General features: G+C 41.5%; 1 protein-coding gene across 26 annotated transcripts in view; it reads left to right on the top strand.

Annotated features, from left to right (window-relative positions):
- Positions 1 to 25,765, top strand: part of EXD3 (exonuclease 3'-5' domain containing 3) — a 296,729-nt gene that overhangs the window by 358 nt on the left and 270,606 nt on the right. For 8 of the 26 annotated variants that reach the window (XM_072025492.1, XM_072025485.1, XM_038188041.2 and 5 more), the window contains exons 1-2: positions 292 to 422; positions 8,256 to 8,322. The gene's annotated coding sequence lies outside the window, so the exon portion shown is untranslated. Of the gene's footprint in view, positions 1 to 8; positions 176 to 291; positions 423 to 8,255; positions 8,406 to 25,765 lie in introns of those variants that run through there. The other 18 variants (XM_072025496.1, XM_072025494.1, XM_038188035.2 and 15 more) reach the window with 7 other exon arrangements.

Genomic DNA, 25,765 nt, shown 5'->3' with positions numbered 1-25,765 from the left:
TGGCAGCGAAGGGCGGCTCCGAAAGCCCCCCGAGTAGAAGCTGTGGCAGTGCCCCTTGAGGGCAGGGGCAGGGGCAGGGCCGGCACAGCCCGCGAAGCGATCGTTTTATTCGTTGAAATACAGAGTGATGGTCACGTCTGGGTGCACCTTCAGCACGGCACAGCGGGGCAATACGGTAAACCCGCGGGTCGTTACGGTAAATTACACACACACACACACACACACACACACACGTTCACACACTCGCACCCCGGGCTCGCAGGGTTGCTGCGGGCATCGGCGCCCCCTGCAGGCTCCGCGCCGCGCTCGGTGCTGCCGCCAAGGGGGCCCGGCGGGGCGGCGGCACCGGGCGCCGGGGGTTCCGCGCCGAGCCGGGGGTCCCGAGGGGGGGGGGCGGCTCCGAGCGGCGGCGGCGGCGGCAGGTGAGCGGCAGCGGCCGGTGAGGGGGGACGGGGACGGTCCGCAGCCGGGGCAGAGCCGCGCGGCCTCGGTCGGGCCCCCGGTGCTGCCTCGGGGCTGAGGCGGGCCCGGGGGCTGGAGGCTGTGGCGGAGGAGGCCGGCTCGGTGCCGGCGGCTCGCGGGCGGCTCCGGGGGTTGCCGAGGGCGAGTTGGCCGCGGCCAGCGGCAGCGCCGTGCTCTCAAACGGAGAGGCTTGGCTTTAAAGCGGCTGGCAGAGTTCCCTGTTAATGATTTTTAAATACTTTTGGAAGATCAGGGGAACAGTTCGGCGGGATTGGAAGTGCCACGAGTGTTGTCCCTACACGTGGAAAGATGAAATGTGTTGTAGGGTAGGGGAACTGTAGGTTTGGTAACCTGATGTCAATTGTGGGATTAAGATAAAATAGGAGGTGGTCGTCCCCGTGTACTCGGCTCTGGTGAGGCCGCACCTCGAGTGCTGTGTTCAGCTTTGGGCCCCTCACTACCAGAAGGACATCGAGGCCCTGGAGCGGGTCCAGAGCAGGGCTACGAAGCTGGTGAAGGGCCTGGAGCACAAGTCCTGTGAGGAGCGGCAGAGGGAGCTGGGGGGCTTTGGTCTGGAGAAGAGGAGGCTCAGGGGAGACCTCATTGCTCTCTACAACTATGTGAAAGGAAGGTGTGGGGATCTGGGGGTCAGCCTTTTCTTGCAGGTAACTAGTGATAGGACTAGAGGGAATGGCCTCGAGTTGTGCCAGGTTGATACAGGTTGGAGATTAGGAGACATTTCTTCTCAGAAAGAGCAGTCAGGCATTGGAACGGGCTGCCTTGGGAAGTGGTGCTGTCACCATCCCTGGGGGTGTTCAAGGAAAGGTTGGACGTGGTGCTGAAGGACATGGCTTAGTGGGTGACATTGGTGGTAGGGGGTTGGTTGGACCAGATGAACGTGGAGGGCTTTTCCAACCCTAATGATTCTATGATTCTGTGATTCTATGATAAATGTAGATACTAAAGACCAAGAGACGTGCTTTAAAAAATGACTTTTTTTTTTCTTTCTTTTCTAATAAACCTCATGTCCCCTCTTGGGAAGACATTTCAAGATCCAATGAAGTCAATTATTATTATCATGACTGTCACAGACTTGAAATTCTCTGAGGAACTTGATTCTATCGTGATGTGGAAATTTGATTAAACAAAGATACTGTTGTATGGCAGTGAGGCAAAAGTGCAGAAGGAGCTTAGGAGCAAACAACACAGCTTGATTGTTAATTGGAAGACATAAATATGCAGAGTATTTCCATTCAGCTCCTATTCTTACAAATTCTTTGTTCAAATACTAATATGTCTACTGACTTAAATTATCCAAAAGAAGATTTATAATCTTTGCAGTGACAAGATGTTAGTGCTGTAGCCTGTTCTGATCTTTCTGGCTAGATAAGTCCAAATTGGGGAAGCATCTTAATATAGTGAAAAAGAACATATGAAGTCTAAAAACCAAGGTTACCTCCTCTGTTTATGTGGTAGGAAGCTGTTAGATAATGACTTGCAGGATTTAGTTGTGATTGTGTGTGCACACATTGTGTGTTAGAATGGCTGCTAGAACATAAGGTCCCGTTAAGCTCTTCAGATGAAGTATGAAGATCCTGGAAGATTCAGAGGAGGCCACACAAATGCTCTGGTTGTGGAAAAACCTTGTAACAGATCTAGTGAACTCAGTTTATTCAGACACTTCCAAGAGAAGAAGGTTCAAGAAGTCTCAGCTACTTTGTGGAAATCCTTGCCTATTGAAAAGTTACTTGATAGTTGAATATTTTTAGTCTCTTTGAGATCCAGTAACTGAAAATCAAAGGTACACAGATTCTTTTACATATGACACAATTTCCTAGCAGTGATAGAGATTACATAGAGGAATAGTTTGCAGGAGAGGTTAAAGGCTTGCTGTTGTCTGGAGCTCTTCACCTGGAGCTAGATAACAATGTCGAAGAAAGGCTTCAACCTGGAATCTCAGGGAACTTACTGGTGTAAGAATGTCCACGTGGTTGGGGGGAAATCAGGGATGTTGTCAGGGAGTCACCTTCTGGGACTCTGTTTACTCTGCTTGTTCTTCCTCTTTGCTTGGCTGCAGGAATAGCAGGATTATTTATTTGTTTATTTGTGTTGCTGATAACACTATAGTTCTGAATTAAGGGGGAAGCACGCTTTTCTTACAGAGGAAAATTGATTAAGGTAGTGTATTTCTTCCTCCACTGTTCTCTAGATTGTTAGAGTTGGCCACAGAGAACAGACACTGAGGAGGGTGAATTGGTGTGCTGGTGTCCAGAGAATCCTCTTCCTCATGTAATAACTCTTCCCCAAATGCTTGCAATCTGCTCCATGTTTGAGGTCAGGAAGGGGTTTCCAGACGAGTCTGATTAATGCACGAGAAGAGTTTTTTCACGTCCAGCAAGAATACAGTTTTCATGCTGGGACTTTCTGCTGACACTGTTTCTATTTCACCAGGTTCTTGCAAAGGGTGGATCTATTTGTTGTTTTGAGAGGATGAGAGTGCTTTCAGGGTAGTAGGTTTTATAAAAAGTGTATGAGATGATGGACTCAACTAGAAGATCTGTTGACTCATTCAGAAATCATGACTTTTGATTAAAAAAAAAATAGCCTCCTGTACTTACTTTCATGAATACTGAAACCACTTCACATAGGATTCTGTTTTTTGGTGTTCTTTCTGGTTTTCTTTGGAAGCCTGCACTCATGGCTGCATGACAGCTTTTTGGCACAAGTGTCACTAATAGCCATGACTTCTGTTCCCATGGTTTTTCTCACTGTTTATGTGCAAACAATAGAGCAGGAATAATCAGCAATTTTAGCATGTGGAGTAGAACCAGCGAAACATGTAATCTAGAATGTAAAATGATCTGTCAGAAAATGCCGTCTGCTACAAGTAATCATAACACACAGAAAATAGTTGGTGTTTACAGTTTATCAGTTAGAACAAACTTCTCAGCTTTGTCAAGGGAGCTGAATATGCTGCTCATATGAAACTGCATCAGAGCAGAAAACAAAAGTAACTTATGTTGTGAGGAAAAGGAGAAGTGGGTATTCTCTGTCTGCTGAGTATATACCCAGCAGCGCTCAGAGCTTAATGCAGAGAGGTAGGTCAGTTCACAGTTATTAAGAGGAGCTGGTCCGTTCATCTAGGCTCTTTGGCAACCAAAGCAGTTGTTCCTGTGTAAAGTAATTTTGCCCAAACTTGCCCTGAATACTTGAAATACGTGAAGTGATGGAACCTGAGAAGAGCAGGGATGAGGGGACACAGGCTGCCCCTGGGCTAACTAAGAAACAGCAAGCGTTCTTTCCCTGAACCAAGTTTTAATAATTCAATTCAAAGGCAATTACTGAGCTTGAGCAGTATGCCAGTGGCTTAAAAAAATAATTCTTACTTTTTTTGTAGCTGCCTCCAGGTGCTTGATGCTATGCAGTCAAATAAAGACAGCCTACAGAGGGAGCTCCCTGTTGTAATTGTGTGCATTGGAGAAAGGGGTGACCATAATTAACTGAAAAGCATATCAGAGGAATAGAATTGCATTAACAGAAATGAGATATGCTAACTGCTGAGCATCTTTCTGCTTCCCATTTTCAACTTTTAATTGAATTAATTTTTAGTAAATTAATACAGTGTGGGAAGAACTGTGGTAGACATCAGTGATTTAAAAAGCCTGAAAAATTCGTCCAAGAGGTAATGAAAGAGGGGAGCATGTATGCATGGGATAAGGGAAGGTTGAAGAGAAACTCCAGTTATACATATATCAGAAGAGAAGTCTGGAAAGCTCTTTTCCAAGAGGATGAAAGTCTTGTTTCTTTTCATAGAGTCATAAAATATCCCGAGTTGGAAGGGACCCATAAGGATCATCAAGTCCAGCTCCTGGCACCACACAGGTCTACCCAAAAGTTTAGACCATGTGACTAAGTGCACAGTCCAAATGCTTCTTAAATTCCAACAGGCTTGGTGCAGGGACTACCTCCCTGGGGAGCCCGTTCCAGTGTGCGACCACCCTGTCTGTGAAGAACCTCTTCCTGATGTCAAGCGTAGACTTCCCTGCCTCAGCTTGACACCATTGCTGTGGGTCCTGTCACTGGTGATTAAGGAGAGCAGGTCGGCACCTGCCCCTCCACTCCCCCTCACGAGGAAGTTGTAGACCTCGATGAGGTCCCCCCTCAGCCTCCTCTTCTCCAGGCTGAACAGGCCCAGTGACCTCAGCCGCTCCTCATACGTCTTCCCCTCTAGTCCGTTCACATCTTCGTCACCCTCCTCTGGACACTCTCCAAAAGTTTTACATCCTTTTTTTGCTGTGGTGCCCAGAACTGCATGCAGTACTTGAGGGACCCCACTAGTGACCATCCACCAGCCTGATGTGGCTCCATTTACCACAACCCTTTGAGCCCTACCTGTCAGCCAATTGCTCACCCATTGTATGATGTTTTTGTTAAGTTGTATGCTGGGTCCCAAAGCCCATCATCAGTGTTGAAGATGGAGGCAAAGAAGGCTCTTAAAAAGAGCCTTCTCTTAAGAAGAGATTTCTCTTAAGAAGAGAAGAGAAGCTCTTCTCTTAAGAAGAGATTGGACTGTGCACTTAGTCACATGGTCTGAACTTTTGGGTAGACCTGTGCGGTGTCAAGAGTTGGACTTGATGATCCTTAAGGGTCCCTTCCAACTCAGGATATTCTATGATTCTATGATTCTTTGAAGGCATTAAATGTCTCTGCTTTCCTATCCTTGTCTGTGAGGTGACCTTCCCCATCAAGTAGTGGACCTATGTTTTCTTTGGTCCTCCTTTTTCTATTTACATATTTAAAAAAAAACTTTTTATTGTCTCCCACAGACTTGGCCAGCTTCAATTGTAGTTGGGCTTTGGCCACACAAATTTTCTTTCTACAAACGCGAACAGTATCCCTGTTTTCCTTCTACATTGCCTGACCCTCCTTCCAGCAGCCGTACACTTTTCTTTTTTCACCTAAGCTCCAGTAGAAGATCCCTGGTCAGCCAGGCTGGCCTTCTGCCCTGCCTGTCTGACCTCTGATATTTTGGAATTGCCTGATCTTGTGCTTTTAGGAGGCAGTGCTTAAAGATTGACCAGCACTGATGGACGCCAACACCTCGTCAGCCTCCCTCGTGAGGGCTGCTGGGTCCTGGTGGCTCCCTTGGCTGCTTCGAGTGGTCTCGATGCCAAAAAAAAGCCCTACTCACCTCGATCCCCTGCTCCGCTGCAGAATGCATCTGCCCTGGAGCCGATCGCCTCGGCGATACATTAAATCACAGTGGTTTTTTCCTTATATAGAAATTTGTTTGAGAATAGCAACTGCCTCAACCCTCAAACAGGTCGATGGTGATTCCACATGCAGGTTTAGTGATGCAACACCACTAAATGGCATTAACTTGGGCCTGAAAGGTGGGAGTGTTGTCCAAATGCTTGGGATCAGGAGTAGTGTGCTCTTTCCGAGCTGTGTGAATTCCCTGCTAGATGAATTAAGGCAAAGAATGCCTTACAGTCTGCAGATAATAAACAAAAATAACCCCTACTCATGTAACTAATAGCTTATTTTGTCTCAACTTTGCCACTCACTTGGGATGACACTTTGGACATAGTCCTTGGTTTTTGCTCAAAGTAGCATTAGACCTGTTTGAGGGTTGAGGCTGTTGCTATTCTCAAACAAATTTCTATATAAGAAAAAAAAAACACAACACCGTGATTTTATGTATTTATTTATTACAATAATAAATTACGCCTTTTTGCATTGTGTTCTGCAATAAAAATGTGTAGAGCAATTTGTTTTGGAATCTGATCATACCAGAAGCAACTAAAAATCCTTCAACTTCTGCCCTTTTACTACCTGTAAAACATGAGAATCCTGTTCCTTGTCTGTCTGGCACTAAACTTGCGTGTTACCTATACTTCAAGTTGCAACACTGGATCTGGAAGAAGAAAGTTGCTAATGAAGAAAATATAAATAATGAAAGAAACAAGCAAAAGAAAGTTCTAATTTACAATTGTATAAACATTTAGACAGCAACAGCACTAGAAACTGTTTCGAAACTAAGGTATAAGGCATGGTTAAAGTTGGTGTCTCGAGACAGTTGCTAGTGTTGATAACTACCAAAAAAAAAATAGTGTCAGTGTCTCATTTTTATGTGGTAGTATAGAAACCAGGTTCCCTATTCAGTGCTCCAGTCCTAACCCATTACTGAGTGTGTTCATGACAGCAGCTTATTTCAGCTCATGGAAGCAGATTTATACCAGTGTAGGTGAGATCTGGCTGTTGTGCATTTAGCAAGGGCCTGCTGCTAAGCTGAGCAAGGTGGTTCTTGTTACCTTAACAAGCTAGAGCAGCAGAGGCTATGTGCAGCTCTCCAGGTATTGCATGCATTGTAACGTGTTCATTCTCTCTTAGCTACCTCTCCAACTGTGCCAAAGATATGGTCAGACTTTGTGTTAAGTGTAAATGTGTGGCTGCTGTCATTTTAGACTTCTTCCCTAATTAAAATAATGTTCCTGTTTTATGTTTAGCTGCATCCATACAATCCATGGATTTACTCTTGGCTGTTGTTGCTCTTACCTCCAGAAGGCAAAAGGCTTTACAAGAAGTTGCCCCTGTAGCTCTGCACGCAGCTGTGCAGCTTGGGTACTCATTATGTCTTTCAATAACCTTTACTATTTTAAACTTTTGCTGGGTGTGAATTGCCTAGTCTCAGTTTTAGCTAATAATTGTATTCATTATCATACTTTCAAAAACAAAAACACACACACACACACAAAAGCACGATGTGATATCTCTCTTAGCAGTAATTATAGCTCAGATTGCAAAATGTTTTAATTTTCAGTTTCAGTTTTTTCTTGTGCTTATCTTTTTCATTCTGCACTGAAACTTTCTGCTATGTGGTTCTAAAGGCACTCTGTGATCATGTCTGATTTTCATGGAAATTCATTGAGCCTTGTTTGGGTTACATGTTCATAAAAAAAAAAAAATCCCTTTTTCTAAACATCCAGGACACTATCCACCACTGATCTTTTTAATGTCAAACTCTGCCTGAACCTCCTCAAGGAATAAACTGTTAAGTCAGGAAAAAAGTTGGCTGGGACATAACAGTGCTGTGAGGAATGTCTGAAAATGTGGGAGAGAGCACAGGAGGAACTGTGCCCTGCTTGGGGAGTGCTTGCATATCACACTGGGCCACGTGGGCTTCTTAGGTTACACAAATCTCTGTAAATTTTGGGGAAGTATTCCCCAGGGACTGAAGTATCCCACTGTTACAAACTAAAGGGAAATCAGTTTGGCTTTTTGAGATGAGGAGTGCAGTCTTGCTTTACAGAGCAAATGGCTGCTGTTTCAGACTGTGCTAAGCTCTTTTTAGCAGCCACATTTTAAAGCTTTGTTGTGTGATTTTATTTTTTTTTTGTTGTTTTGTAAGCTATTGTTGCCAGTGGGTGATCCAGATAAATGGGAGGGGAGATCTAATTGTGTTAAAGTGGACACTGAGCCTGGATTGGGACAGTGGGTCTCAAGGTAACATTTGATAACATCTGTGTGGTCTTTCTAGTCCCTTGTGGTTCTTAGCCACATGATCTCAATGTTACAGTAAAGATGTTTAGCAAGAAGTAAAAACATTGGCAAGTATCTAAGGCCCTATTTCAAGAAAACACTTACTGTTTGCTTGAATCCCGGTCTTTGCAAGGTAACACTTAACTGGGTGTGGAAGTGCTCGCTTAGATACAATTGCTTCAGTGGAGCACAGGTGTTGTGTGTACAAAAAGCTCAGTGTGCTAACAGCAGACCTGTTTGTTTCCTTGCAGGGCTGCACAGCACTGGCATCCCAGACGTCACCCAGCAGATAGCAGGGTCAGGTCACTGGCCGTCGGGGTGAGTTTGCCAAGTCTCCAGACCTGAATCTGTTCAAAGGCTTTTGATGATACGGGGGCAAACCACATATTTGGCAATACAATGTAAGGAGCTCATACCCCTTGCTAGCCCCTGTCTTATCCAGGCTTAGAAGATGATCAGTTTTAATGTTTACTACTTTGTGCATCTCTTCCTCCTTATGCATGGGTGTTTGGGGGACGGCTGAGTGTGGTGTGCCTTGCTGTGGAATGGGCTGGGAGGGAGAGGGAGGTGATTGCTAAGGCTGCTGTGACTGCACTGCCCCCACACCTAGAAGCTGTGCCCTCTGCGGATAGTTAGGGGCAGACCTGTGAGTGGTACAGTCCCGTTCTAACAAGTTGACAGTGAGATTATTAAGGTTAATTTCTGTTCAGTGAATGGTGTCAGCTTTTCTGTGTGAAGTTTGCTTCTGCAAGTATTACAAGCAGCTTTTGTTCACAGGATGTTTTGCTAATGCATGTGTTCGTGTAGGTAGGTGACAGTGAACTTGACAGTAAACAAAACAACAGTTGTACAAACTTGTAGCAGGTTTTGTTTCATCATTGTAGTTTGTTCAACCACCATTAAATGAAGACCTCCTTTCAAATAAGCAATATTTTTATAGTACTGCAATGTAATAGGGAATAGTTTTATGAGGATTCAATTTTGATTTGTGAACTTCATTCATGATATTCAGCTATTTTTGTAAAGATTGAGCAGTTCCTTAGAGATAAAGCAGATTGTGTGGAACTCAGTTTATATTTAAATTGTAGTCTTACAACTGGGGTGTCATCTAATTCAGTATCCTTTCTTTAGTCAGAAAGAGAGAACTCTGAATTTTTCGATCTTTCTCTTTAGTTCTGCTGTCCACTGATGTATTTACCTCAATGAGGGCTTGCACAATATAAAATGTCTGTACAGCAGCAGTCTACCAGTCACTGTGTATCACCTGTTTTCCCCTTTTGTTCGAAAGCAAAGCTTGGAGTTTAATGAGAAATTTCTGGAAAGTCTCATTTTGCATTTTTCTAGTTTCCTGTGTACGTGTTCTGAAATACAGCTGCAGCTTCGTTAGAGGGCACTCTTGAATAACGCATGGCAAGACTCATGCTGTCAGACAGCATTCACCACATCCTCTTTGGAGGAAAAGAAGTACTGGTGGAAATGTTACTTGCTGCTCCAGAGGAGAGAGTTTGAAGCCTGAGATGGATTACTCTATATGCTACACTATCTTGTGATGCAATGCAAAAATGACTATACTGTAGGCTGATTTAATGCTAGCACTGTATATGGAAGATAGCAGCAATCTATTAGATAATTCGCTGTAGTCTTCCAACAGTGGATTAATTCATTTAGCTTGTTTTTCTCATGACCTTTGCCCCATAAACTATCTTGATCCTAAATGTATGTTCTTTTGAGAACTATTTTGTATTGCTGCCATCTTAAAAAAACTCCTTTAGAAACAATAAGTTGCTTCAGAAACTTGGATTTTGATTCCAGCCCTTACATGAGTTCCTTCTGTAACTCTGACAAATTGCTTACTGTGTCTTACTTCACTTTCCTTCCATAATAAAAAACATAATGATTTTTACCTTAGGACAATTTGCCAATATATATAAATGTTCTTAGAAATCTGAATTTTATTTATTATTTTTTTTTAATATATTAACATATTGAACAAAGCAGGAGTCAAGGAAGTTGAATTTAAGAGAATGATTATTGCTCAAGCGTTTTCGTGCTTCTTGTATTCTGGCAAGATTATACAGCCTGATCATTTGCATTAGTTTTGACTTTTCTTGATGCTTTTAGTTTTTGTCCAGGGAGCAACATCCTTTATGTGCAGGAGTCAGATTGTCTGTAAACATAAACAGAATCTTAGCTTTGCCTAAAACATACCTTGTTTTGCTTTTAAAAAAGCATACCAAACCGGTGTAACTTGAAACATTTTTCTGAGCAATTAGCACTGAATCATACCCACACTGGATAGGCTTGGCTAAACTAAAGTGCATGTCTTGTGCTGGAACCATGCCTACTGTGCACAAACCTCAGCTTTAATATATTGCTTTACTTTGCCTTTCCATTCCCTATTCTGTCTTAGCATTTCTGCTGCTGGCTGGGTTCTGTGTAGGCACTCAGCAGTGCCTCTGAAGAGGCAGCGCATGGGGTTGTGATTTGCTTGTGGTCACAGAATAGAGTAGTGACAGCTATGGCCAGAAACCAGTCCTCTGGCTGGCTGACCATCTCCGTACTGGGATGGGTTCCTCCCAGCTGGGACTGGCAGGTCTGTCTGCCAGGAGCTTGGCTTCACCTCGCAGAGGTGGCAGCTGTGCCTTAGAGATGGTAGACACTGACAGCCAGAGAGTTTATCAAGGTGGTATCTGTACTATAGGTAGAAGATTGTACTTTGTTTGGTATCCTGAATGGCTGTGTAGTGCTTCCATGAACTGTAATATCTGTGAGGGTCTGCTTCCCAAAATTAAGGTAGAACAATAAGGAAAATCTAACACTTGCCAGGCCATCTTTTACTTTCCCTAATTTTTATCTTCTCTTGCATTTGCTCTTTCTGTCCCACTAGCGTGTCTCCTTGTAAGCCTTGTTGGCAAAGAATGGTTGCTTGGATTAAGGGTGGAAAGCTGAGAAGCTCCTTCCCAGGAGTCCTCAGTGTCCATCCTGTGTAAATGGTAGAGGAGGAGGCAGCAGGAGCAGAGCTCCAATATGGCCCCTGTGCGTGGTTGCAGATGCATGGGAAGGAACACTGGTGCAGACCATAGCACAGTTGATTTGCATGAGATGAGCAGCAGGAGCTTGCTCTTGCAGTAAAGTCGTGGCTGAGTAGCTTCAGAAACTCAGTTTTTCCTTTGAGACTGTAGACTGCAAGAAGTCTGTAATTGCTAATATTCTTTAAGACCCGATCTTCTGTAGGTACAGTTAGTTACCAAGCTCTGGTCTATCAGTAACTGCTTTGTGTGGAGGACAAAATGCTAGACGAGAGCAGGCACCCTGGGTGCCGTGTCCCTGGTGTTGTTGCCTTTAGGGCGCAAGAGCTCGTGCCTCCAGCGGTCAGCCTGTGTGCACTTGTGATCCCCGTGCTCCTGATTGCGCTCCACCTCCAGTGGGCCGGTGGCAGTAGCAGATTCTCTGGGCAAAGGCAGCAGGTCCGGGAGGCTGGGCAGCCCAGACCTGGCCACGGGGCTGCCACTCTGCCCCGGCAGTGCCCTGAGAACAGGGCAGGCAGGTGGGCTGGCTTGTCCAGCAGCTGGGCATGGTGCCCAAGTAACTGCGTCAGCTGTAGTTTGGAGGAATCTTTTGTTTGCTTGACTGGCAAATGGAATTTAAGGTGAAAGAGAATAAATAAGGACTTCTCTGGCAGAAGATAACAGTTAGGGAGCCTAAAGTATTTTCATCTGTTGGGCTGCGGAATGTATTTTTAATGGTTTTGAAGAAGCTCATCTCCTGTGATTTCTGTAAATAATATTAGGAACAACATTTTGAAAGACAGAAGCATCAGCTGAAGTCTTCATCCCCTCAGTGTTATTACTCCATGCCACGTGTAGATGCCCTCCCATGTTTTACCACGCATAAAGTTTGGGTATTCTAAAAAATAACATTAATCTTGCAGCCAATGACATCTAAAAAATGTGCTGAAGAGAAGCTCCAGCACACTGGAATGAAATACGTTTCTCCAGTGTTGAGTAGCATCTCCTACAAATGTTTTCTCACAGAACATTTCCGTAGAACTGACAGTTTATTTTTACGATGATTTATGTTTTTATCTTTGTCATTCTTTGAACACTAGCTGGAGTTGTGTGGTGACATGTTTGCATAGGGTAGCCAATGCCATCTTCATGTATGTATCAAATGTAATTAGTAGATGCTAGTGTCATCTCTGCTTTAGCTCTCAAATCAGTTCCAGGTACCATCTGATTTTAATTAAAAGAGATGGTTGCAGTTCTTAGTCCCATCTATAGTTACAATCAGTGTCGTACTTAAAATGTTCTGCCAAGTCCTCCTTGTTTTTCAGCGTGCCTCAGCAACGGCTTTGGGATCTGGAGACCAAATGCATTATTTCTGGGCAGTATTTTGAGAATGGTGATTGTAGTTTCTTGAGCACCTCCCTGTGCGTAGTGTCTATCTAAGGACTCCCATCCTGACATGGCAGGATATTCTGTTGGTCTCAGCAGACGTGGGAGAGACTGCTTCCTGACATGGGTAGGTAGCAACAACTGAAGAGTGTTTCCTTCTTGAGTAAGAATTAAAAAGCTTCTTCTAACAGAGTTTGAAAAGCAAAATAGAACCCGTGCTTGTGAAAACACAGGACAGGAACATAATGGGGGAAAGCATAAGTTTAGGCCAGTCCTTTGCCTAATGTAATAAGGTAAATGGAGTGAGCACTTCTTTACTTTTTCAGTATCTAAGAGCCCAGTGGTGCTACCTGTCCAATTTGTCATAAGTTTATGTCCCAAAATATAAATATTTTTAAGCAAAGCAAATGCAAATCTTTGGCAATAAAAAGGGGGGGGGGGGGGGGGGGAGGGCAAGAACGAAACTGAAGAAGCCCTTTTGTGTGCTGTGTCCAGAGCAATTTAAAAATGCTCTTGTTCCATGCCTAAATAAATGGTTGTTTCAGCCAAAGAAATCTTTCCTATTGATTTATTGCACCAATTTAGATATAAGCCCTCTGTGTAGGATTGTCAGCTTAATAGAACAGCTTTCTTTCTCCTTTCAGATTTAATCCACATGTTTTTTTATCAACAGAGCCTTTGTCTCTGCTCAGTTATAAGTTACTCTTTTTTATAAAAAAAAAAAAAAGTGAAAACACATGGTTTTTAATAGCCCTATTACAAAAGAGCATAAGATGACATATGGGAGAGGTGACCAGCAAATAGTGACTCTGATGTGTAGGTAACTTCAAAGTGTCGCTTCAAATGAAAGAGTGAAAAACAGACCTTTCACCTCTCCCTGTCGTAATGAATGTGGAAAGCCTAACAGTGACAGGAGGAGGCAGCATTATCTTTAACCAGGATTACCTAGTTTTCTCCCGGCTTGTTCAGTGATGTTAAACATACTCTTTTTTAGTTAAATTTTATTTCCTTCCTTCCTTTTTTTTTTTTTTTTTAAAGGGGAATTATCCAGAGGTGTATGTAATTCATGTTTCCTTCCTTCCTGCCTCCCTCCCCGCAGAGAAGGATTTCTTTCTTGGACCCCTCCTGTTTTCCAAGCAGGGGAGAATTACTCTCAGGAAACTCATGCATTTGGTATTATTTCTATACTTGGTTTTGCAAGAAAACATTTGAGTATCAAGGCTCATTTGATATCTGCGTGGGAGCAAATGTTAGAGCTGTTTGATAAAGTAGTTCATCATTTGGTTACAGTCTTTACTTTGACCTTATCATGTGACTAAATATCACGCAGCATCATGAATTAGTTCTGAAGATTTACTTCAGTGCATCCTGAGCTGGTAGCTCGGTGGGCTGAATGCAGCCAAAGGCAGAACAGTTGCAGTATCTGTCTTTGTGGTGCTGGCCTGGTTCCTTCCAGCTGGTGTTACATTCCTGGCAGTCATTTCCACCTTCCTTAATTCTCTTTTAGATGTCAGCACAGCAGATCCCACCTCAAGAGTCAATATAAGTACTTGCAGTGATAGGATGTGAAAAGAAGTTAATAGTAATGTATTCGATGGAAAGGAATTTGTCTGGCACCTAAAAAATGTGGCGCAGCCCTATTCTTACCTCTAAATGTTATAAAAGAGAGTAAGAAAAGGTCTACCTTGGAGGCTTAGGACTCAGTGACAGGAAAAAAAGGTTGCATCCTTGTTGCCTGAACCAGATAGTAGGCCAGGCAGTGATAATGGGAAGAAATAGCCTCACTATATCAGGCAGATTCCTTGGTCTGCCAAGCTCTTACAAGAGAACACAAAATCCGTGGAGAGTGTGTGCGGGTCCAAGAAACTGGCAGCATCCCTTCACAGAATTTAAATCAGTCAGGCTTTGCCAGAGGAGAGGTAAGCCTGGCAGTGGTAAGGAGAACCTACTAACTGTGTTAGTAGAAGCAGACTGTTCATCTCTAAGGCAACTTACATACTATCAGATTCTCTGCATGTTAACTATGTTGACTCTGCTTCTTGCACAAGAAGAAAGAAAAAAAAATCAATCTCTTTCAACATGGCTGTGGAATGCAGACTTACTTGGGGCCGTTTATTTTCCTGCAGGCTGGCCTTTTGTCACTGCCTGCATTTTTTTTTATGAGGTCTAAGCATACCTTTCCAACGTAATTTAAAACATGGGTTTTGGGAGGAGGATACTTTCCAAGCTCTCTCAGACAGTCTCCCATCCTTAAGTATGCATTCTACCAAGCTAAGTACTCCAAATGTTGGTAGTAATGGATATGAAGATTAGATTGGTTTCCTTTTCAGTTGATCACTGTTCTTAATGGCAGGTAACCATTATTACTTCTCTCAAACCAGCTTAGAACTTGAATCTTTCAAGAGCAGTAGTAAATGGAAGGGGTATTCAGCTAGCAGGAGCAATTTCTTTATATGTGGATTTTACAGGTCATTGTATTATGTTGTGCTTTTATCTAAAATATCCTTGGGCAACCTCATCTGTCTTTGAAGTTGGCCTTCCTTTGAGCAAGGGATTGGACTGGAAACCTCTAGAGGTCCCTCCTAGATGAGCTTACTTTGTGATTCTGTATTTTGGTAGAGTTCTGGCAAAGATAACTTTTGGCTTCATTTTTATCTCCCTTCATGCTCAGTAGCTTTCATCATGTTCCCATGATAAGCAATTCTTTAAAATGAAATGATGTGTAAACATAGGGACAGTTTCTAAACTGCAACACAGAAGTCTTCTTCCTTCATAGTTTAAGATGGTTTTTGTTCTGATACATTTAAATGATCCCCCTCTCCCCCCACCTCCCTTCCCCCCTTTTTCTTTTTTCTTCAGGCCCAAATGTGTTACCACAGGGCGGTACAAAGGATGATTTTCATAAAGCTAATGGATCTTGTTTTAAGGTCTGCTTTGTGCCTTTGCACTTATTCTTTGTTAGGAAACTGCAGAAGGAAAGATGAAGAAAAGAGCCTTGCTACTTGGTATTTATGAGACTATATCATTACTGCATTTTGAGTGAGATTGTGCATTTCTGAGTTAAAAGGTGTTATTAAGAAAAATATTTTTTGATGGATATTGATATCTATTATCTAACACTTTAGCTCATACTTAACTTTATGCTGTACGGTATTGCGGTATTTTGCTTGAAATTTAAGCAGTCACTTAAGCACTTTGAATAGCAGTGAACTTAATAATGTGTCTTACTAATTCAGAAACTGTGTGCTTGACAAGGGAATGCTGACAGTTTGTTGGCTTGTTTGGATTTACAACTGTTCCGAGGGCAGGACAGGATGGTGGGGCAATTAGATGGAGTTACATACACCAAATGTGTAATTTATCACATATGTATTCAAAACTGAAGTTGACTAATCTTGTAGCTCATGCTTGCTGTATGTTCAGTCTTTAACCTCTCTGTTTAGATTGCCAACGTGGTGCCAATTAGTGGGACTGTGATGTGGACACTAAGGAATATAACTCACTTCACATGGGTTGCCAAACAGCTAGCAGATGTTAAGCTAATGGTTCTTGGCTACTACCAGCCTGACTTGGATTTCAACCCAGAGGTGAAAGAATTTATTTCTTTCCCATTACCATTTCCCTTGGGCCATATTGTCCCAAGCATCGAAAATTCCTTCAACTTACTCTGGAAGATGATGTAGACATTCCCTCTCCCTCTTAAACCTGTTCTCACGGTGCAGTGAGTGTTTCTTTATTTTTTGTTAATTTGTCTTCTTTGGTACTTGATATTATACCAGTATTTTTTTTTTTTTTTTTTGGTAAGTGAAAATTGTAAACAAAACACACAACTGAAATTTTTAACAAGAGAAGTCTGTGCAGAGTGTATGGTTTGGTTCTGTGGTTGTTCATGTCCTGTACATGAGCAGCTACATTTCATGAACTTGACAAAAGGTCTGTCCTAGGACTAGTGTCATACAACAAAGGCCATAGAGAGTGGTGTGCCTGGTTTGCCTGGAATTTTGCATGTTTTTTGTGTGGCCCATAGTTTTTCTCCTACGGATGAATTAATGCAGAAAAAATAACGGATTCTGCAGCTTCTTCAGCGTAATTTAGACCAAGAGGCAATACTTCTTACTTAAGCAGATTTAAAATATGTTGTGAAGTACAGTTTGATAACTGGAAATCTTTTATCGCTTTCATTTTCTCTTCTGTGGTCTTTCAAGTGGTATCATAAGGAGGTACTTGTCCATATAGCCTTAGTAACTTCAAGGAACAGAGGTAGGATAACGGAGGGGTCAGCTGAATGAAAAACAGCACTTAAATACTTACTGATGCTTCAATCCCCTTATAACTCACTGCACAGTCTTTTTTTTTTTTCTGTTTTACCAGTGTGTGTACTATTAGCAGTGATGCTTGTTGGTTGCTCTCTGGTAACTTTATTTTCTTTCCTTCTGTGAGGATTTAGCCCTTGACCTAAAAATTTTGTCTGTAACATTTTACAGCATCCAATTTTTTGGCCATAGCTCTAAGTTGTTCATTTTATACTTCATTAGAAAGCAGTAGCATAGCAGCTGTCTGGAAATCTTTCACCAAGTATGAATTTGTTTTTCAGTTACAGCTTCTTTTCCTGCTGATGTGCTATTTTGGGGGTCCCAAAGATGAGCAGTATCAACATGAAGGGCAACAGGAAGAGTTGGTTAAGGTTAAGTAACTGTTGTAGTTATCTTTCAGTGAACACTGAAAGTAAACCACTTGCAAGGTCCTGTCAGTTTTTGCTTTTCTTCAAGGTTCTAGATCAAATGATTTGTTTGGTGATGCCTTTGATTTTTGAACTTCCAAAGAGAGCAAGTATTTTTAATCTCTTTGATATGAGCGGAACTCCTTGTGTCCTGTGGATTAATCTTTCTTATATATGTAGTAAGGATGATGTAACTGAAGAAATGGAAACATTTCTGAACTTAGATGATAATAGCTAAATACTAATTATCTTTCTCGAGTAATTAATAGTTTTCACATTTTCTGTGGAATGAACAGGTAAAATTCAACATTACTAAAGACTAAGCTGAAATATATTTTTTTCAAGAGTGGCAGGCCATCAGGTTTTGGGTGTAGGAAACAAAATCTGACAGCAGTGTGTAACTATGTATGTTCTTCTCTTTCAGTATCTAAGTTATTGAGACCATGAGATGGATGCTTTCTCTAGATATTTCATTGTCTTTCTTTGTCTCCAGACTTCCATGTAGTTCTTTATAATAAATTACTTTTTTTTTTTCTTTTTTCTTTCAAGAGATTTAAGAATCACTGATGGTCATGTCTGTTTTCGTGTATTTCAGCATATAGCTTCAGGGACACACTACAATTAAAACAAATATAGAAGGTTTTTAAAGTACATTGTTGTGTTCATGTATATGTTTCAGCAACAATTAAAAGTTAGCCTGAGAAACAAGACACAAGATATCCCCCCCCCCCCCCCCGGGTTTGCTGGCTGAATTATTATAGGGTTTGTCTACTGCCAATAATGACTAGTAGAAAATAAGCTTTCTGGTTCATTTTTCTTATCATATAAAAACTTATGCCTGCCATGTTTACTTTGTCGCTGAAAATTTTCACCATATGACCGACATTTTTTTCTCCGCTTAGATTAGCATTGACATAACATGAAAAAATAGAGAATTGGACCAGATATGTATGCATTTCTAGGCAGACTCTGAAATCTTAAGAAATGAGGTAGATGACCTAAGAAGTTTGGTGTTTTTTTTTTTTAATGTGAAATTGTTAAATAGGGCAGTAAGAAGTTTGATGGAAGAAAAATGGAATTTGGAACACCTGATATCAAGTTATAGGTTACATAAAAATGACAAAGGGTTTCAAACCCATGCAGAAAACCTGTGGTGTCTTAAAGCTGAAGGTCAAATCAGGAAAATAACTGTGTTATAATAAAATCCTGAAGATTAGAAATTTTGCAAACTTTCGGATCAGAAAATTATAGACTAATATAAAGTATGTAGCTTTAAAGTAGGAAACACAATAGGAGAAAACTGGCGCCTCAGTCCTTGTACACATCATGAACGACACCTTTGGGAAACATCTGGTCAGGGAATCTAGAAAGAGGAAGATACTTTTGACTTTCTGTTGAGGATTGTGCAGAACCTGGCGCAAAATTTTACTACCAGTGGCCCCCTGTAAGGGTGAACACAAGAATACGTACACATCCTTGCAGAATTAATCCAAACCAAGAATGAGGAACCTTGTTAAAAAGAAACTGAAAGAAGCAGTGAAAAAGGGAAGATGTTTGTAGTAGCGTGAAGATTATTTAAAAACGCTATACTGAAGAGGAAATGCCCCAGCCCTATCAAAAGCCAGTTGAGAGAGAGAAAAGCTATGATGTGAAACAGCAGGGAAGAAAAGCTGTAGAGTTAGAGGCATCCTTCCAAAAGCTGAAGTCATGACCAAGTGAGGATGATAGAAAAGAACAAACACTTCGGAAGGCCAAATAGCAGTTCTTTTCCAAATATTTTGGGAATAGAAAAGTTTGTCTGAAGATTTGCAAAAACCCTTAAAAACTACATTGTGAACAAATCACTTGGATAAGGAGGAACAGAAAGAAAGAAATTAGTTTTGTGGCACCTGTGTTCATCATGGTTTCTGCACCAGAACTCAAAATGCTCAAAATTAATCCAGCCAGATCTCAAAATGAACTCTAGCATATTTAAGAAAGCTGTGAGAAATAATGAACTGCGGGAGCCAGATGAAATTACAGCCCAGGAGGGATTCAAGAGAGGAACTGCTGAGTTATTAACACTTGTGTGCAACCTTTCACTTAAACCATCCTCAACCCTAATAGAGAATAGGTAGGGCTGGTATGATGACAACTTGGAAGAGACTTCCAGGGAGCTTGGGGAACTGCAGACTGAGAAATCTGGCTTTCTCCTGTGCAGAAACATTGAACTAATAATATAAATTAGAATTATTGATTGGGCATATGATAAACTTTATATGAACGTGGAGGAGTCAACATGTCTTTTTAAAAGGAGGTTGCACTTGACAAATCAAAGGACTTGAAAGGCTCATCAAACATCTGAATTAGGATATTCCAGCATCTGTGATATCCTCGGATTTTCAAACAATTTCAGACGGGGTACTTTGCCACAGCTTCTTAAGGCAAGCTTAATGTCTTGCAGTGTGAAAGAATACTCTTTATTTAAATGTTGACTGGTGAGAAAACGTGTCAGTAATAGTTGTTATAGTGGACGGAGGTTGCCATTAGAGTCACATGGGAGTCTTAGAAGACCTGTGCTGTTTAACACTGTTTCTCATTCTGTAACAAAAAGTAGGTACAGCAAATGGAAGTAGGAAGTTCAAAAGAAGCAAAAAAAAAATAGTTTGCACAATAAATAAAATGCATCAGCTTTTGAAACAATACTCTAGTGCTAATGGTTTGCACAAAAATGTTGGACATGTTCTTGGAAGAATGACCCACAAAGTCTGTTTCATACCAAGGCAGAAGACCTGGCATGTGGAGATCTTAAGGCACACTTTGTTGCGGGCTCAGGAACTGTGTTGGGCAATTAGTTGTACAGTTCTCTTCCTTAGCCATCGACCACTAACTGCTGTGCAAGATGCGATACATGCTAGATGAAGATACGATCCGAGTCGGTATGTCTTGTCTTTGTACTTTATTCTTTTATCTGAAATAGACAGGTACCGAATAATCCCTCCTGTCTCATACACTCCTCATACAAAATAAACGAAGCTTCTTTTTTAAGAAAACAAACTTTTGTTTTGTTTTGGTTGGTTTTGTGTAGTACATTGAGTTGCCATGTGTGTAGCATAGTTTATTGTGTTTGTCTAGAAACTTCTTGGACAGAAAATGGAGCTGCTTCTTAAGCATTTCCATATGTGTTCAGCTGTAGTGTTCAGCTATATTCTTCACCTTATGTAACTGGTGACAATAAACATCTTTAAAATGTTATTTTCACATGTTTGTAAAGAATTAATAGAAAATGTTCCAGATCTGTGTTTGTCCCTACTGTGGCTCATAAGAAGGCTGTGTCAAGTTCTGCTAGGTTTTAAGCAACCTACAGCTTCATCTCTATGAATTTGATGGTGATTTAGTTGATCCCTTTAGGAGACTCAGTTGAATACAATCCTCCTGACATTTGAGCACAGTAAAATACTTGAACGTTAGCAAGTTTTCCATTTATAAGTGAGTTGTTTGTAAAAAGTGGAGACAACAATCCAGACTCTGCCAAGTACATGCTAGGCGTACACAGCCCTGCTGGCCTCAGACATAATGTGTTGTCAATTTTGTTTTTATTTATGGCAGATTTGCAAAGCTGGTGTGCTGATAGAGAGACATAAGGGAGTGTGCAATATGTCCCATTTGTGTAAACTTCGTTTCCTATATGCTGTGTTACCCAGATGGTATGCTTTGGTAGGGCTTTTTACTTCACTCTTTAGGCTAAAGAAGACAAGTTTAAGGAGGTGTTCTATATTAATTTAACTGCTCGAAAATTTAAGATAGCTTTGTTGATGAAGGGGTAGGTAGCAGGAAAGAGTGGTCACCTCTGTCTTCTGAATCAGCCCCTGTATCTCCCCATCACTTGCCATTCAGCACATTGTGTCAGATTCTGCACCTGGGAAGGAGCAACTCTGGCTATACATACAGGCTGGGGGACAAGATGCTGGAGAGCAGCCCCGTGGAAAGGGTTCTGGGGATTTTCATTGACTGCCAGCTGAACATGAGCCAGCAGTGTGCCTTGGTGGCCAGGAGAGCCACCCATATCCTGGGGTGCATCTGGCATGGCATTGCTAGCTGGTCAAGGGAAGGGATTACACAGAATCACTGAATGTTAAGGATTGGAAGGGATCTTGAAAGATCATCTAGTCCAATCCCCCTGCCATAAGGAGAGTACCTAGATCAGGTCGCACAGGAACACATCCAGGCGGGTTTTGAATGTCTCCAGAGAAGGAGATTCCACAACCCTGCTGGGCAGCCAGTTCCAGTGCTCTGTCACCCTCAGGTATTGAAGAGTTGATGCTGGTCCAGGTGCTGTTTGGAGAAAGGAGGAGAAAGATGGATAACGTGTGCTGGTTCCCTTAGCTGATGGTAACTTACAGCTGGAAACTGAGAGCCTGTTACTCAATAGTCAAAGGGAGCAGGGTGGCAGAAAGAATGAGCATTTAGGTTTATAGCCCTGGCCAGTGTTCAGTATTTGTAAAAAATGGTACGAGTGCAAAAGCTGTATTCTGTGATAGCCCCAAACTTTATTCCATGGTTGGTGTGTAATCATCTAATCAGAAATTTAAGCATTTTGGCATATGCTGTAGGACTTAGATGAAGGAAATCTCTTTTGCAGTAGTTGTACTCTTATGACAGCCATAGCTGAGGCTGTAAAGCAGAATACAGGGTTTTTCTCGTGTTTACCAACTGAACACTTTTTTTCTCAAACTTCTCCTTTCTCAATGGTATAATTTTTTAGAAATACCATCACAGAAACCCTTTTATCTTGTCTGCAGTGTTTAATGTGTAAATATATAGCCACATCTCTTAGATATGCTTCCAAGAAAACAGCAGAAATTGAAAACTAATCTTGAAAAGCACCTCAGAAGAACTTACTGCTTCTCATGAGCTTGAAAAATACTGGCCGTTAAGAGAGAGAGATATTTTATGATTGTAAAGGATCATTAGAACAATAGTTTACCCTCTTTTATAACATGGTCCACCTGTTTGCATTTCAACTTCTTAAAAAGATATTTAGAATTTGCATACAGACTTTCTTAACTCTTTTGAAAGGCAGAATTCTTGCAGAATCACAGTATCTCTCTGAAAATGTCCCCCACTACCTCTTTGTCCATTGATGCGTCTAATAGGGAATTCTGATACTAATTTAAAATCTGTGTTATCTTTTTAAAATTTTTATTTCCTCCAGACTTCTCCGATTTGTCAAGATTAGTTTGCTTTTTATTCCTGTATGTCCCTCCTCACGCTAGTAGCAACTCCTAGTTTGGTGTATTTTGCAGATCTAATAATCATATCTTGGTTTTCAAACCTTTTTTTGACTCAAGTAGTAGCCGTGAGCGATAGGCAATTTCAGCAGTCCCTAGTAGCTCAGTTTTGTCTCCAGCTTGTTGCATTATTACCACCTGTTTCTTTCTCTTCCATGTTCCAGTATTTGATCATTGCCTCAATTGCAATGTGTCAGAATTGTAATCGGAAGGGAATTTGCTCACAGCGCTCTCCAGGCTTGAAGCCTCTTAAAGTAATTCAAGTTTCACCTTCTAGCCATTCTTTACTAAGTATTTGCAAATGAGGGTTTTTCTGTGGCTCTCAACTTGGCCTAATTAGGGAGATGTTAATGAGAACAGCAAAAACACATCCGGGTATGGAAAATACACGTGTTCCAGAAATGGAGGAAATACTTTTGAAGGAATTCTCTAAAGTAATTAAGTCTGCAATTTCCATCAAGGAAATATGCTCCTAAATAAAGTTTCATAAAACTACAGGCTATTTCAAATCTGAAGCACTTTAGGTCATATCGTTGGGGTTCTGTAAGTTTGGTACGTAATCCTGTATGTCAGTTCTAGAAGTGCAAATATCAATATCAACTAGTTGTGTGCCTAGATGCAATTTTTTATTATTAGTCTTCTGCTGTTTTTTATTTGTTTGTTTTCAAGCAGGACCCAAAAGAGACTTTCAAATGTTACTCCTCTCCTGTTTGGTGCTTCTGCCCAGGGGAGCTGCAGTGCCTGTGGGCTGCTCCACAGAGTTCAGTGGTGCTCTGTAACCTGCCTGTCTCTATTGCCCCCAGCGAGACCAGCCTCTGTATTTCTGGCTGAAGTGAGGTGAGAAGACTCCTACCTGTCTCTGAAAAGAGACTGATTGTAGACATCTGCTGTGACCTGCAGAGCTAGTAACCCCAATATTCAGAGAGTCAGTGGAGAGAAGGTTCTAAGGCATGATTCAGATTATCCTAAAGTGCATAGCTGAATGAAAGTGCATCTGTATTTTTACAACAGGAGTAGCTATAGGAGACATGGTAGACTTAGATGTCCTAAGACTGGTCAGACAACCTGCAGCCTGTATCTCACAGAAATGCTAGAGGAGAAAACAAGGTAACACACCCTGCCAAAATGGGAGCCTGACTAAAACCAGAGACATTCCAGTTCAAACACTGCTATTGAGCAATGAATGTGAAATTGTTTTCAGAAGCAAAGTACTTGAGCCTGCTTTACCCCTTTCTTTTTTTTTTTTTTTTTATTTTTGTCTTGGTGTCCATTTCCTGTATCATTGTTATAGTACTTCACAATGAATTGAGGTTTAACTATGGACAAGCCAAACTTTGTCTGCTGTATGTATAAAGACATTTGCCAGAGCCTCCCCAAGCAACATGGTGTGCAAAGCAAAATATGCTCATTTTTCTCTTGCTGTCTCCCATCTGTGCAACCACCAAAACCTACAGGGATACAGTTGTACAATCCTGTACAGCAGAAGCTAGACCAGTTCCCTGGTGACTTTGTTGCCCTGAGGAAGGGGTGGAAGACTGGAGTACAACAGGAGACTGAAAATATGATAATTGCGATCTGTTTCAGCTGACTGAATACTCATTATCTTTTAGTCAAAATTTTGCTGAAACTACTCAGTAAATGCACATACTGGATCTGCTTACATGAGCCCAGTGTATGTTTTCAACTAAAGGAGTCATCCTTCCCCAGTCGCCAGTGAATGTGTCAGTATGTCTCGTATGAACTGAACATAACCATTGCGTGAGAATGATGGCTGAAGTTCTCTGTGTTAGTAAAGCTGAGATGTCAAAGGTGTTTAGTTAAGGGCTTTGGACATACCATTGCTGATGGTAATGGAATACAGAGGTGTACAGTGCTGTTCATAAAACTTGATTTATACTCAGTGATCCTCTTATTGACAAAAAGAGGCTGGTTGGTATCCAAGTGCATTTGAACCATCTGTAGACGGAAAACATGTTTCATTCTTGTGGAGGATAGATTTGTTCTAGTCCATATAAGCCTGTCCCGGTTCTTCATGTAATTGTTTGTGTGAAACGTCGTGTCATGCACAAGCATTAATAAAATGCAGTCTTATGGAAAATTCATAAGTATTTAAACATTCAAAGGAATTCGAAGAGCAAAACCAATGAGAGTAATAGAGTTCCTCCTTCCTTGGTCTCTGAAAGATAAGAAGATTGTTGTATGTCTTCCTAAGTCTTCCCCACTGCACTCTGTTTTCTGGAGATGCATCCATATATACCAGTGCAGAAACAATAAATCTCCTAAATCCTTCTGTTACTTAATTTAACATTTGTGGTATGGAATAAATCCAGGCTGGAAATAAGGTACCTTTTTCCAATATCCACTTTTATTGAATGGAGAAAAAAGAAAGAAAAATGTGTTTTAGTGACCTCTTCCTTTTTAATGCAGAATATTACATAGATATAACCCTAATCTAATAATGCCCCTAGGTTTATGATTAATTTCAAGATTTTTTTATTCAAACCTTAGAAATAGATTTTGCAGATGGATATGAGGTGCTTTGCTGGGACCTTAAGGAAGGTATTAAAAACAGCAGGACAAGGAAATTATGTGAAGTGTCTGTTTGAGTTTCTTTTTTTTGCTCAGTGACAGTTGCACAGGCAATACTTGAAAGTCTGTTTTATACAGTCCAGTTTTCCCAGTCTGCTAAAGTGAAGACCAGCATTTTCCTTTTTCAGTTTGGTATTGCTGAAGATCAACCAAGTATGTTCCTGGAATAAGGGCTGTCTGTAATTTCTCATTCACACAGGCTTGGAAGTGTTTATGTCCTGCTACTCAGTATTGCTGGGTGCTGGGTGCAGTTGGTACCACAGCATCGTCCTCTCTAAAGCTGCAGGGCATGTTGGATGCTAATCTGCTTATCGCATTGTCCGCCCCCTTGCCCAGCTCCCTGGAGGGCCCTTGACCAAATAGCTGTGGGAGGTTAAAAGTATATCACTCCCCAAAGTCCTTTCCAGGCATATGCTCTCATTGTTCTTATAATTGGAAAGGATTTAAATGACAATCCATGCTGGTGGCATAGTCACAGCTCTCCTATTCATTTGATATTTATTACCTCCTTTAGGAACAACAGCATTAAACTTAGAGGGTTGTGCACTGTTATGTTCCTCTGCAGAGAGGCTTTGGAATCTTTTTCCATTGTTTTGGGCAATAGGTTAAAAAATATGGTAAAAAGGTATACAAGGGCTCAACAGATTTGTTTAGTTGAAGCCTTAGTCTATATTCTGCAGTTGCTTCAGCAGATGACCTGGAGGTGTTTACTGACAGGTGGTAGAATAAACAGCTGGTGACTGTGTTACCTTATTGATAGCAGAATTTATCGCATTGCCTCACTAACT

This window comes from Anas platyrhynchos, chromosome 18 (genome assembly GCF_047663525.1).
Source record: "Anas platyrhynchos isolate ZD024472 breed Pekin duck chromosome 18, IASCAAS_PekinDuck_T2T, whole genome shotgun sequence".
Classification (NCBI taxonomy): Eukaryota; Metazoa; Chordata; class Aves; order Anseriformes; family Anatidae; genus Anas; species Anas platyrhynchos.
This window is presented reverse-complemented; position numbering and strand designations above follow the sequence as displayed.